The sequence below is a fragment of the Anastrepha ludens genome, chromosome 5 (assembly GCF_028408465.1).
Source record: "Anastrepha ludens isolate Willacy chromosome 5, idAnaLude1.1, whole genome shotgun sequence".
Classification (NCBI taxonomy): Eukaryota; Metazoa; Arthropoda; class Insecta; order Diptera; family Tephritidae; genus Anastrepha; species Anastrepha ludens.
Genome location: NC_071501.1, coordinates 69230612 through 69244704, shown reverse-complemented (window position 1 = coordinate 69244704; position 14093 = coordinate 69230612). Strand labels below are relative to the sequence as shown.

The 14093-nt window shown below is 37.0% G+C and overlaps 1 protein-coding gene across 1 annotated transcript in view; it reads right to left on the bottom strand.

The window, feature by feature from the left end:
• The window catches only part of LOC128862722 (protein sax-3), a 94307-nt gene that overhangs the window by 59219 nt on the left and 20995 nt on the right, over window positions 1-14093 (bottom strand). The gene's annotated exons all lie outside the window — the stretch shown is intronic.

The window sequence follows — 14093 nt, the reverse complement described above, 5'->3', positions numbered from 1 at the left end:
CGGCAGGCTTGCAATCTGCCAAACAAATATTAGAAGTATTTCTAGAAGTGAATTCATGTTCTGCCCTCGCCAACTAAGTAACCATGTCTGGTAAGATGATCGTCGTTTTTTTTTTACAAGGAGGAAGCATCGAAATCCAGACCCCGTCTGAGTGGGACTTGAACCCGAACTAAACTGCCTACCGTCAAAGTACCGATCTGCTTGTTACCACTCACTGCTTGGGTCCTTTGATGAGAGAGCCGCCCCTGTAGTAGCAGTACTACTTCACCCGCCATGTCACTTTCCATACCATAGAAAAGTGAGTTTTTATGTCGCATGTTCACAGTTCGATTCTAACTGTAGGCATGAAATATCCAAGGATAGAAGGAGTGTTACCTAAAAGCGGTCGCTCCTTCGTAGATAATGGCTAACTTTCAGGTGCCTTACATCCCGGAAAAGGTGCTTATAAAAACTATGTACACGCTGTTAGAGGGGGTTATAAAACTAAAGGTCGCTCCATTTATAGGGCAAAAGCTAGTAAATGATGTGTATGCCAATTTATAAACACTTGTGCTCACATAATTAAGTCACTTTATACGGTCACAGTATATTTTAATATATTTTTTGCAGATTTTCTATAAAAATTTACTTCCAAAGCACTCAACCTAACTCAACCTCAACTGAAACTAAAACATAAAAGCCAATGTTCCAAATCTTGTAAACTTTTTATAAAAGAATAGTTCTTTGTATTACAAAAACCGTATGAACCAAACTTCCAAATTTTTACAAAATTCACAAAAAGTTAACAAATTTCAAAATATAGCCATGGAAGTGTTCTACTTTTCACTAAGAACAAACAAAAACGTACACTTACGGACTCCTCACCTTGGATAGTGCAGAAGAAGGTGTCGCCGAACCAGAAAAATAACTCGGCAGCGCTAGGCAGGAATACAAATAAATTTTAAGTAGAAGTCCACATCTGAGCTCACTTTAGCCTTGAATGCAATTAGCAATTAAGCCAAGTAGTAATTAAGGCCCTCAACTTTTTCCCTGCTTACTTCAAAACTGGTGCTGGAATGTCTTGATAAGCTGAATATCTTAGGCCAGAACAGTGCACAACAGGTACGCATCCCATGAATTCCTGGGTACATAGAAATTACTGAGAACTAGGTAGTAGATAAATTAGTCAGGAAAAGGGCAGCCTCCCTGTTTACAGTCCCAGCATAATTTTTCCTAATAAAGGGTAACTTCTCTTCTCTTATTCAGAAAGTAGAGTAAAGACAAAGAAGATCATACTGAGGCAATTTACCAGGTTTATCGCAATCAAAATTAATGATAGATAGCTTGAACCTAAATCGATTTAAGGATTGTATTGAATGAAATAAAAATAATTTAATTAAAATTTTTTTAATTTTCGTACTCCAATGGAGCTTGCAGACTCTGTAGGGAGGACACAAACACCTGGCTAAGTATTTTTTAACAGATGTGACCTGGTCTACGAAAAGGTACCTTACATGCGAAAAGAAGTTTTCGAGAAAACAGCAGTTAAAGTTTAATAGGACTATGAATAAGTTCGTGCGGTTTTTTTTCGAAATTTGAAACTTTATTGACGTAAAATGGTTACAAATTTAATATTCAAAATATTGTCCATCGCTTACTACTACTTTTTCCCATCTTTCTGGCAATTCACGGATTCCCTTTGTGAAAAATTCGGTCGGTTTTGCCGCAATCCACGAATCGATCCATTTTTTGACTTCATCGTAATTACGGAAGTGCTGGTCAGCCAGGCCATGTTGCATCGATCGGAAGAGATAGTAATCGGATGGCGCAAGGTCTGGACTATACGGCGGGTGGGGTAGGACATCCCATTTGAGCGTTTCTAAGTATGTTTTGACCACTTGTGAAACATCTGGCCGAGCATTGTCATGTTGCAAAATAACTTTGTCGTGTCTATCGGCGTATTGCGGCCGTTTTTCTCGCAGTGCTCGGCTCAAACGCATCAATTGTCGTCGGTAGACATCCCCCGTAATCGTTTCATCCGGTTTCAGTAGCTCATAATACACAACACCCAGCTGGTCCCACCAGATACACAGCATAACCTTCAGGCCATGAATATTCTGCGCCGACGTCGATGTTGAAGCATGGCCAGGGTATCCATACGTTGCCCGACGTTTTGGATTGTCGTAATGGACCCACTTTTCATCGCCAGTCACAATTCGATGCAAAAAACCCTTTCTTTTGTGCCGTTGAAGCAGTTGTTCGCATGCCATAAAACGGCGTTCAACGTCTCTTGGCTTCAATTCATACGGCACCCAATGGCCTACCTTTCGGATCATTCCCATGGCTTTTAAACGTTTGGAAATGGTTGATTGATCAACTCCCAAAGTTTTTGCAACCTCTTCTTGCGTTTGAGCCGGATCTTGATCGAGCAATTCCTCCAATTCGGTATCCATGAACTTTGGCGGCGCACCCTCGCGTTCTTCGTCTTCCAAGCCAAAATCACCACTTTTAAAGCGTGCAAACCACTTCTGGCACGTTCGCTCAGATAGAGCATGCTCACCATAAACTTCCACCAAGATACGATGACTTTCGGCTGCTTTTTTCTTCATATTAAAATAATGAAGAAGAATTCCCCGCAAAAACACATTATTTGGCACGAAATTCGACATTTTCAAGTGTGGTAAAAATATTGTTGTTTACGCTTCAAATAAAAAACTTATACTGACGTTTGTGCCTTACGACAGTAGCTCTCCAATGAATGTTTGGAAATGTGGATCGATGGAATAATAATCAAGTTACGCCATCTGTTGTAAAACCGCACGAACTTATAAATAGACCTATTATCTTTTCAGTCTTTTTCGTATTTGTACTTTTCTTTTTTTTACTTTTAACAAACTTTTAAACAAATTATGACTTTCTGGTTTTCACCATTTTAAAGAGCCTTTCACATACTATTCGAATCAACAAAAAAGTGAAAACTGATTTTCTGACACGTAAGGTACCTTTTCATGGACCTGGTCACAGATGATGAAATAAAACTCGATAAAATAAGACAAATACTAAAATTTATTGAGGAAGCTTAGTTCAGAAAAATATTCTGAAATCATGAACGTCGCACTGCTAAATAATAATCATAATAACCAGAACTCCCAAAAGACTTGTAGGCATGCAGTTTTATAGCCCTTTCAATTTTGTTGTCAACCTTAAGTTTGACGTCGCTCATAAATCAAGCCGATTTTTGGAAAAAAATTTGCGTAAAATCTTGGGACTTTACTTTCAAATAAGGCATATATTCCGAAGAATATACAATGCAATTTTTGAGCGACCTCAGCCTTACACTTTATTATACTAAAATTTGGTGGCTAAAAAGGCGGCAAACATACCTTTGCTTAGTTCTGAGCCTTTCTGTTGACTTAGAAAAGGCTACATTAACAAATTTCTCAGAAAGTGGGATTAGCCACAAGAGAGACAATTCCGAACGCCCGACAGAGGAATTTCTGATAAGCTCCTTGCACTCAACAGATTGGACTTCAGACTATTATTTGGTTACTTTGCAGGTCACTTTAGCCTGAGGTATCACTTAAACAAAATTGGTCTATCAAAATTGATCATCATTTGTCAATTCTATGATGAATGGACTCTGAAAATTCAGAACAAATTCATTGTGAATGTCCTCCACTAGGGAGAAAAAAAGCTGCACCAGCTTGTTGGTATTGTATTAATAGAAATTATGGAACAATAGGCCCCAGAGTGTGCTAAAATATTTAAAATATAGTCTAGTAATAATAATAATACTTTAAAAAAAATTTAAGAAAAAAATTTAGCTTGAAAAATAAACTGTGAATACTGTGAATCGATAAAGTGGCTTAATTAGGTGAGCACAAGTGTATTTATGGCAAAAGGTATGGCTGATGGAAGCGAGTGCGCACAAATGTGTGCGTAAATATCAATAAAAGCTTGGGCATTACTGTGAAAAATATGCGCAAGTAGGAAAAGTAGTAGTAAACAAGCTTGAAATTGGTGCGAAAAATTGCGCATCATAGTCTACTAAATTCGGAACAAAAGCAGTTATTATAATTGTTGTTAGCGTTATAGCTTTCCCCCACAGTAAAACAGTAAATGTTGTTGTCAACTACTTCGTTGCGTTCGTATGCTACACAATTGGCTTTTAGTGGCATTCCTCTACGCTAAACAAGCACAAGGATAGACAACGCGTATACGCCCGGGTGTACTTCCAATAATCTGATTCAGTGCAAACGGTTCGTTGATATTCAGTGAAATGAGAAATTTGTGTATGTTTATTTATAAATTTAAGTTTATGTGTATGTGAATATGTGCGCATACGTTTCTAGCTTGAAATAGTGTAATATTTTATGCAACCTCACAGCAAAATAGTTGAGTGGCTTTCAAGTGTGAATCCCGTGCTCCCTGCTATGTTGCATCTAATTTCCTCCTTGCAAGCGGAAGAAAACTTTAATACTTTGTATCTTCCTCACACTTAGATGTGCAAAGATACCGGGCATTTATACGCTGCTGCAGTCGCACATACATATGCATTTATGCATATAATACATGCATAAGAGGACGTCTAAGTAACCACAAGGCGCTGAAGTAATGAGCAGACTGTGGGTGGATGGCAGGCATATGAAGCACTCGACAAAAAAAGTTTTTTTAATTTAATTTTTAATTTGTTTTTTAATTTTGTGTTTTTTCAACAACTTTTTTCGAAATAAAAAAATTTTATCTTGGGTAATGAAAATCTTTATTTTGACCTTTACGCACTCTGTTGCTTGTTTGTTTTTATTCTGCAGCTAGTTCACAATCGCTAAACGTGATCGACGTGCGACACCACTTGGAAAAAGTATAAATCTTCTGATGGAAGAATTAATTTTGTGCTATACTATAACGAGCGCTTCGATTCCTTCATAAATATTTTTTATAACTTTTCGATTTTAAAATTCACGAATAAGCTACGTTTGGAAATTCTGAAAAAATTACTACCAACTAAAAGATAAAATTTAATTGGAGCTCTATTCTGACATATGTTTGGCATTGAAAAATTCTATTAAATCTAATTTGGCATTTACCGTGGTTTTGGGTCTAAATTGAAAAACGAGAAATTCAACTCTACAGAGAATTGTTGAAATTATAACTTCTATGAGAGTGATGTGATCACTTTTTGGCAATACCTAGTCATTAAGGGGGGAAGCTGGTCTAGAGCGCAAAAAATGGGCATATTTTATGAATTTATTTTGACTCAACAAAGGAATCAATCGAAAATCTGTGAAATAGGTTTAATAATATAGCTTTTATGGTACAAATACAAAATTTTTCGTCTGAATTAATTTCAAAATGGCCGCTGTCCAGCAGTTCTCCTAAGGCGCCTTTTTTTCTAGTGGGTCCATTGCCGAAGACGTAAACTCCTTAATTTTTGTCCTGGATCAAAAAATAAAATTTTTTTAGTTTCTATATAACAACAGAAAGAGACGTACGTAGGATTTTTTCGATATTTTGTTTTTTCGCGAAATGGTGCACGTTTGAACAAAAAGTTACAATTTTCACTATAAAGAACGACATAAAATTGTTGATTAAAAAAAAGCTATGTAATATAAATAAAAAATCCTACGTACGTCTCCGGAGAAAGGTATTTCGAATGTATTGTCAAAATTTCGTAAGAATCGGTAAAGATTTGTTCGAGTTATGTCTTCGGCCAGTTTAAAAAAGTGATTTCGAGAAAAACGCGTTTAAAGTTGTAAATAGCGTTCGGGGCATACCTGCGAGGCACTGCCGTCGAATGAAAAATTTGGGCATTTAGACATTTTTGCTGGCATCCCTCATTTGGTATATTATTTCTAAGACCCTAAAGCACCTTTTAAGACAAAAAAAAAATTTTCGATTTTTTCAAAATTCTAGACCAGCTTCCCCCCTTAAGCAGAGTAAGGTACTTAAACTTTTTTTTCTTCCTTTCATAGTTTTTCAAATTAACGCAAATTTTCTCATAGCACTAAACGTTTCAAGTCGACCGGAGCAAAATGTACGGGGTTACAGGTATTTGAGCGTCCGTTGCTCCATGCCTGGTTTCTATATCCGCTCCACCTCAAAGTTTTTTCTCAAACTTCTTATTTTGGAAGCCTGTGTAGGCCATTTTCGCAAATCTACTATATCTATCGTTTTGAAATTCAGTACAGTACTTCTCCGCATATTTCAGGAGTATCCCTGGAAATTTTTTGTTTTTTATAATTATTAATCTTACAAAACCAGAAATATGAAGATTTTTATTGGCGAAAGTCGGAATGCAGGCTTCCTGCAGAATGCAGGATGTTAAAAATATGACAACACATCAATTTTGTTTTTTGATTCACGATATCAAAATCGTGCTTGGTGACAGTAAAGTCCGGGTGTACAAGGATGATGTTGTTGGCTCAGCAGTCGAAAAATTCAGCCTATAGGATGAAACTACCAACAACGGTAGGAGGCTGATTCACTTTATAGTAAATAGCACCAGATTCTAGCACCAAGACATCCATAAAGTTACCTGGCTATATCCAGATCAACCGAGGCGTTCACAGATTGGCCACATTGTGATGAATGGACAGCATAGCTCCCCAACTGCTATCCCTGCTTCATTTCACACAAGGTCCTGTCGGACGTATGGTGTGAGAGAATGAAGCCCATCGTCGTCAAACAAAGGCCTGGAACTTTACAGTGCAGCTTCACACCTGGTAAGTACACCATAGACCAAATCTTCATAATACGCCAAATTCTGGAGAAAGATCACGAAAAGCAAAAGACACCACCGCCTCTTCGTCGATGAAATCAACTCTATTCTGCTATGCCTGAGTTTTGTATATGGTATGTTTGGTATTGTTGTTGTTTTACTTGCTTAATGTGCTTTGATTGCTATTTGATTAATTCTTTTATTAGTATTGATATTCAGATAATTTCTCAAGGTTACTCACTCATTTTACATTTTTGTATATTCCACGCCCGCTTTCAGCACACTGTAACTACATACTTCACATCCTTCTTCCTTAACTAACGACACCTGCCACCTTAGGTAAAGCCTGTCGCTTCACTTCACACCTGTCCACCTAAATACTAGCGGCAGAAACCAGGAATGTTTTAAGCCTCTACTACCAAGGCGCTACAACAACACCACTTTATGCTAGTTGACAGCTGTAAAATCCTTGGTTTATTTTGAGTCACGTTGCCACTTGCATAGTTATAGGTTGGTTAGTAGTTCAAGTGTTGCAACGATGACTCGAGCGTTGCAGCAAGTCGAGTGTTCGGTTTCTTCGCTGGCACTTGGAAAGTGGGAGAAGCGAGGAAACGGCTATAGCAGCCAATAGAAATACGGATGGTGGGGTTGGCAGTGTACAGCTTCCGAAGGTGCAGCACTGAAGCACACACACACACATCAATACTAATGTATGTACGTCAACTGGCACATGCGTTGTGTTGCATTGTCTGTTTGCCGCTTACAATGGAGTTCCATGCGTTTGTGTGCGTTCGTGTGTGAAATGCTTGGATTTTAAATGTTTTTGTTGTCTGTGGCAATTGTTTGCTTAACAAAAGTTTACGGAAGCTTTGGCGTTTACATTTGCTTTTGCTACTTCCGCGCCACTGCACCACCGCACAGCTATAACCACAGTGTCGGGTCCGGCTGGCAAAACTTTTTCTTGCCCCAACACAAACAAACAAACAACCGCGCGCATTTGCGATTAAATGCTAGTGTAGATGTGTTTGTGCGTATATGAGTACCAGGTATCCCACATGCCCATGTACTTGCCGCTCAGCCTTAGCTCGTTAGCGTTTTGTGGCTCACACAAAAGGCACTCAGCCTGCGCTTTCTTATTTGTTTGCATAGGTTAGTGGCTAAGTGTGTGTGAGTGTGCCCCTCAGTGTGTGCGTGTGTGTATGTGTTTGTACCGATGAGTTATTTCTGTTGTTCCACATTGTAGTGTTTGCGCACATCCTTTTTCCTTCTCAAACCCACCTGCTTTCACTTCTAGCCTCCCTCCCCCTTCCCACCCTCGCTCGTTTTACTACACCTGTACTACTTCTATGCTCTTGGACTTGCCCACACTTAGTCAGTCGTGCTGATTTTCCACCATTCAAGTGTTGTGCAAGCAAAAGCAGCAGCAGCACAAATGTTGATTGCTGGCAACAGAGATTGGCAATTAACGGAATTAAAAGTTGCAGTTTGTTTTGTGGTACGTGTATGAGTAACAACAACAAATTGGTAGAGTTTTATTTTGTGGTGGATAACAGACAACAGCGCCAACAAAATGACTTTTACACTGTGGTAGGTACTTTTCCAACAACATCGTTCACTCCGCTAGTCCGGCACTCAGTCAGCACTACACTTGAAAAGACGTTGACCAAGTGCACTTGCACTGTGTTTACTGAAGTGTGATGAGCTTGAAGGTAGTGGGCTGGTCGACTGCTACGAAGGTACTCAGTAGCAACCACGTGTGCACATAATTACACATCACACACATACACACACAAACGATTACCCTGTGCGTGTTGACTTTTTGGTGGAATTGGCAAAGTCAACTGGCTACCTTTTTGATTGACGCCAATTCGAAAGTCTCGTCAAAGTTAGATTGAAGCAGAACTTTCGCTTCTTGAAGAGGGTGGAAATGCTTGATTGACGCATTCAATACTCGCGCACTGAATTGTGGGTTTCGGTAACTCTAGCAAGAAATTTGAAATGCTGATATTTGCTTGATTACCGCAATTTTATCACATAATCAGCAAACTAATTTCGACAAATTTTGTGTACTTCTGAATTCTTGTGAACTGTCAGTGGGTTGCTACTTTCTATGTTTCTGTATTTATACTCTAATAAATACATTTAAATATGAATAAGGAAATAAGAAAAAAAGGGGACAATAAGTCCCAACATAGTCTACCTAAGCAACATAGGAAGTCAATTGAAGACGATCAGCATGCAGGCTCGCCACTTAGATTTTAACTAACCTACGTGGGTTGTACATTTATGTATATGTCCTGAAAAATTTCTCATCCATTAAACAAAAAAATTATGGCATACAAATATTTAACTGCTCATTACTTTCCATATTATCTTCCAGATGGCATTATATGTGCTTGAGGATCGCCTTTTCGATGTCCAACGAAACGCTTAATCAGAACATACAAAAATAGAGTAATGGATAAGAAAAAGTATAATATCTCTTAATGTTTGATTAGCAAACATTTGTCAGTTAACTTTTGCTATAGTTTATCGTAAGATGATCTGCCGGCTAGCAGCTAACCAAAACAAAGCAGGCAGCTTATGACAGTAAAAACAATAAACAACATTAAATATCGCTATCTTTTTGACAATTTTGAAAAAAAAATTTGTTTGGTCCAGCTTAGGAGTACGGTTTTTAGTATTTTTTGCATTCCACTCTTATAGTTGGGTCTTAGGGTATAATATATCGATTTTTTTGTATAGAACAGACAATTATAGAGAATATAACTGTGTTTTTTTTTGTTTCACAGGATTTTAGTTGAAGTAGCCCGTCTAGCACTTGCCCACCAGATCTTAGTTCCTATCAACCCAATGAACCACCCTAATGCCAGTCAATTAAAGCTCGCTAAAAATTAATAAACATTTGCTAAAGTGGAAGTATTTCGCTTATTCCAGCAGAAATATTTAAAAGAAATTATTTACGGTTGAATGCAGCGGTCGCCTTTTTATGATTCTTCGTCATATCTTCGGCACATATAGTCGGAACTTTAAGTATAATACAGTATATCGATATTTTTATCTAGAACAGACAATTTTTTATTTTGTTTCACAGAATTTTAGTTCAAGTACACCCCACTTTAGCGCTTACCCACCAAAGCAAAAATAGTGAGATTTTTCGACATAACGCACCCTAAATACAAAAGGGTCCCAACTCAAAATTTTCCACACTCGAGCTTGACTTGTTTACAGTAGCACAGAAAACAAACTATGTGACATATCACGCTGAAATTTGCCATGTAAGCTTATAACAGTCCTACCAAAAAACAAAAAATTTATTTTTGCCATATGTCATCCGCGGACCGTTTTATTGATAACGTCTCGCTCATATTTGAGCAGAAGGTACATTTTGAGTTGTGACCCTTTTGTATTTAGGGTGCGATATGTACGAATCATTTAATTTAGTCTTAGGAAGGGTCTCTGAGAATCGGTAGATTTTACTGTCACCGTTTAATAAATTATTTCTTATAATATATTTGATAAACTCAATTGTGTAAGCACGAAATCAATGCTTAAGTGAACTCTAAAAACTATTTTTTAATATTGCTTTCACCTAATGCTCTCTTCACATGAATTTTTAAGGAACGTATCTATCGTTTCAAAAACTAATGAGGTGTATTTCAGTAGTAGTGTTTAAATTTTTTTTTTTATTGTCGAGCAGCAGTTTTTATTGTGCAGTAGTCGTCTTTTAACATTTTTCGTCACATCTTCGGCATTTAGTCTACATGTACTGTGGGCAAAAAGTAAGGTGAATTTGGTTGCAAAATGAAAAATCTTTATTTATTCTTGTAAATCAATTTCAGCCCCTTCAAAATAATCCCCTCTCGATGAAATACACGTATGCCAACGATTTTTCCAATCCCCGAAACATGCCAAATAGTCCATTTCCAGTATAGCCATCAGCAACTTCTTCGATTCAGCTTTTATCTCCTCCTCGACTCGAAACGCGTTCCCCGGAGTGGTCTCTTGAATTTTGGGAATAGCCAGAAGTCACACGGAGCCAAATGAGGCGAATACGGTGGTTGCGGAACGATATGCGTTAAATTTTTGGCGAAATGGTCACGAAGAACGAGTGCAGTGTGAGACGGTGCATTATCGTGAGTTGTTGGCCCATAATTCTGGTCTTTTTAGACGAATTGCTTCACGTAAACGACGCATAACGCTCAAATAATATTCCTTATTAACAGTTTGGTCAGGTGGAAGGACTTCATAGTGCACCACACCACGAAAATCGAAACAAACTGTCATCATGACCTTTATTTTTGAACGACTTTGACGTGCTCTTTTCGGTCTGGCCTCGCCTTTAGCACGATATTCGCTTGATTGGTCGGTTGTTTCAGGGTCGTAAGCATAAATCCAAGTCTCATCTCCCGTAATGATGCATTTCAGCTTGTCCTGATAGTCTGAAAGCATTGTTTCACACACATCAACGCGACGACTTTTTTTCCAAGAAATTGAGAGTTTTCGGTACCAAACGAGATTTGACTTTTCGAAGGCCCAAATGGTCTTTCAAAATGGTTTTTACAGATCCTTTTGATATTCCGATCATATCAGTAAGGTCCTTAACAGCCAACCGACGATTTTTGAGCACTAACTCCTTCACTTTACTCGTATTGACGTGTTGGTCATCTGTTGACGTCGATGGTCGTCCGGAGCGCTCCAAGTCATCAACACGTTCTCGACCCTCTTTGAAGTCTTTGTACCACTTATAAACATTTTTCTGCAACATGGTCGAATCACCAAATGCCTTCTTCGAATCACCACATGCTAAACGTTTCCGTAGACGAAATTTCATTCCGCAAACTAAATTTGATGGCACTTCTCTGCTCAATCAAATCAGACATTGTAAAAATCGAAAAATTCACTCTTGGTCGTTTGGTAAACACAAGCGTAAATATATTACTAATAATGATATTCACATGAAAGTTGGCCCAGATGTTATTAATAGTGCTGCCAACTCATGAAAAAAATAACTAGAGCTAAATTTTAATCCCGCGAAGTATGACAAATAAATTCACCTTACTTTTTGCCCACAGTAGTACTTTTATCATAAGCTTTTTACTTATTATAGCTCACACTCCGTCAAAAAAGTTCCTGGAATTGTTCAATAGAATGCAAAATAATTGTTTAATCATCAAAATTTATTTTGTCGCCTTCAAAATAGGCTTCATTCGAAGCAATACACATATGTATTTGTGTGGAATATGTATGACGACTGCCGGGAGTGTTAAGAAGTGTAAATAATAAAGGGATTTAATGAAAATGCCCCTTCGCTTTTCCTCCCGAGAAATAGCATCCATCTACTTACTTTCAAAAACATTGGCGTATCGCTCACGCAGTTTCCATATATTCACAATGGATTTTTGTTAATTATTTTCCAACATATTGCCAATGATCGAACTAATTTGACGTCAGCTAACACTGGCTTACAAATAAGTAATAATTTTTTTGTTACATGAGAATCAAACGATTCAGTTTTCATGAAATGTCGGTCGCTGAGGTCGAAGATCCACATTTGTTTCTGCTATTTAGTTTTCGAAACATTGCCAAGTAATGGTTTTGGATTGAAGCAAAAAAGTATATCGTAAAAATGTCTAAAATATGGAGAATCAAATCAAATGACGCAGCAAAAACGCTACGTAACTTATGCTTTTCGGGTCATATACCCGCCTATGGCACAAAATGCTTGTTGTTAAACTTGAAAACCTTGCAGAGTAGGAGAATAGTCTTGTCCTTGTCTTTCGATTTCCTCCAAGTCTAATTATTGGTAGATTGTTCCGCACTCCTTTTTAAGATTTTGTTGAACATACCTGCCTGACCTCTTCAATGCTCAGAGTTTTTCCATGTCGATGTTTTCAATGTTCAGTATGCACGAAACCCTCCCATTGCTAGAGTTTTCAGAAATTTGAGTTTAATGCAAGTTATAAATATGTTGTTATCAAGGCAAATTGAACAGGTAGTAGCACTAAAACAGCTAATTGGATTTTTTCTATTTGTTCGGTCACAAAATTGTCAAATTTGATGTAAATTCATTTGAACTGCAAATATATAATATATTGCCCTTGTTGTTTTTGCTCTACTGCTATACTACCTGCTCAATGTGCCGTGGTAGGAAGTGATTTGTCATTTTGAAAAAATCGCCTTACGAATTATATTTAAAACTGCTTTTGTTTATTTTAATTATTATTAGTTTTAAATTGCTTTCTACTACGTTTTGATTGCATTTAGCGGATTAACGAAAAAAAATAATAAGCTTTTATTCCTATGCGAATAACTTCTACATTTAATTGAAGATTTTTTCGAATTGCATCTTAAATTATTTCTAGATAATTTTTTTAGACTGATCACGGTAATATTTCTTATAATATAAATCAAAGATTATCATATTTTAGCAAAAACCACTGTTGCTTTTTACTTTGGAAATATTTGAAGCACATTTAATTTTGATAGAATTTAGGCAACAATGCAATTAGCAAGTGTATTTATATTCAATTTCACTCTTATGACCTACCTCTTTTTTAAACCGGGACCGTTATTTGGCAATGTCCCAAAAACTAATATACATCAAACCGAACTATTTCACACAGGAATTGTAACCAGAACTGCGTGGAAATGAAATTGGCAATTTTAAGCATTCATTCGCTTAAATTACCACCAGCTAAAAGTAATATTAACCAGATATTGAGAAAACGTCACTGAATGTGAAAGAATTTGATGACACAAGAGCACCTTTTGTGAATCTAAATATGGTCATTTCCATTGTGACGGGTGTGACCGTGTTACTGACATTTTTCGTTATAATTTTAGAATTTAAAACTGTTACTTAAATTAAAGGACACTAATCCCTGCCATGTGAATATTAAAGTTGTTTGATACCAAGTACATACTGAAAATGCATCATTTCCGACCATAGCTGCCATTTTAAGACTGTGACGCGTGTGACTTTACATATTTAAGCTTTCAACAAAACTTTTTTTTTGAAGTTTTTGTAAAATTTCCCAAAGAATGCGTATAGAAATGTTGGAGGAGCACATTGTTTGAAGTCTTTCTGGTTATATGTCATACTTACTTTTCTAAAAAAATCATATTTTTCTTTAAAAAAAATGCTTAAAAAAAGGGACATAGTATGAAAATTCAAAAATTTTGCTTAACTAAAACTTTTTATTGAATCCAATTATGAATAAAAACACATAAAATAACATTTCATTTTTTTTATTCGCTATCATTGACATCACAATACTCTAGACCTGTATTTTTCAAGGAAATTTGTTTAAATTCAGATAAATATGAATAGGAAGCATATACAGAGACCGCATCTGCTCTTTTAAAGGCATGTATTTTTTGAAGGTTCTTTACC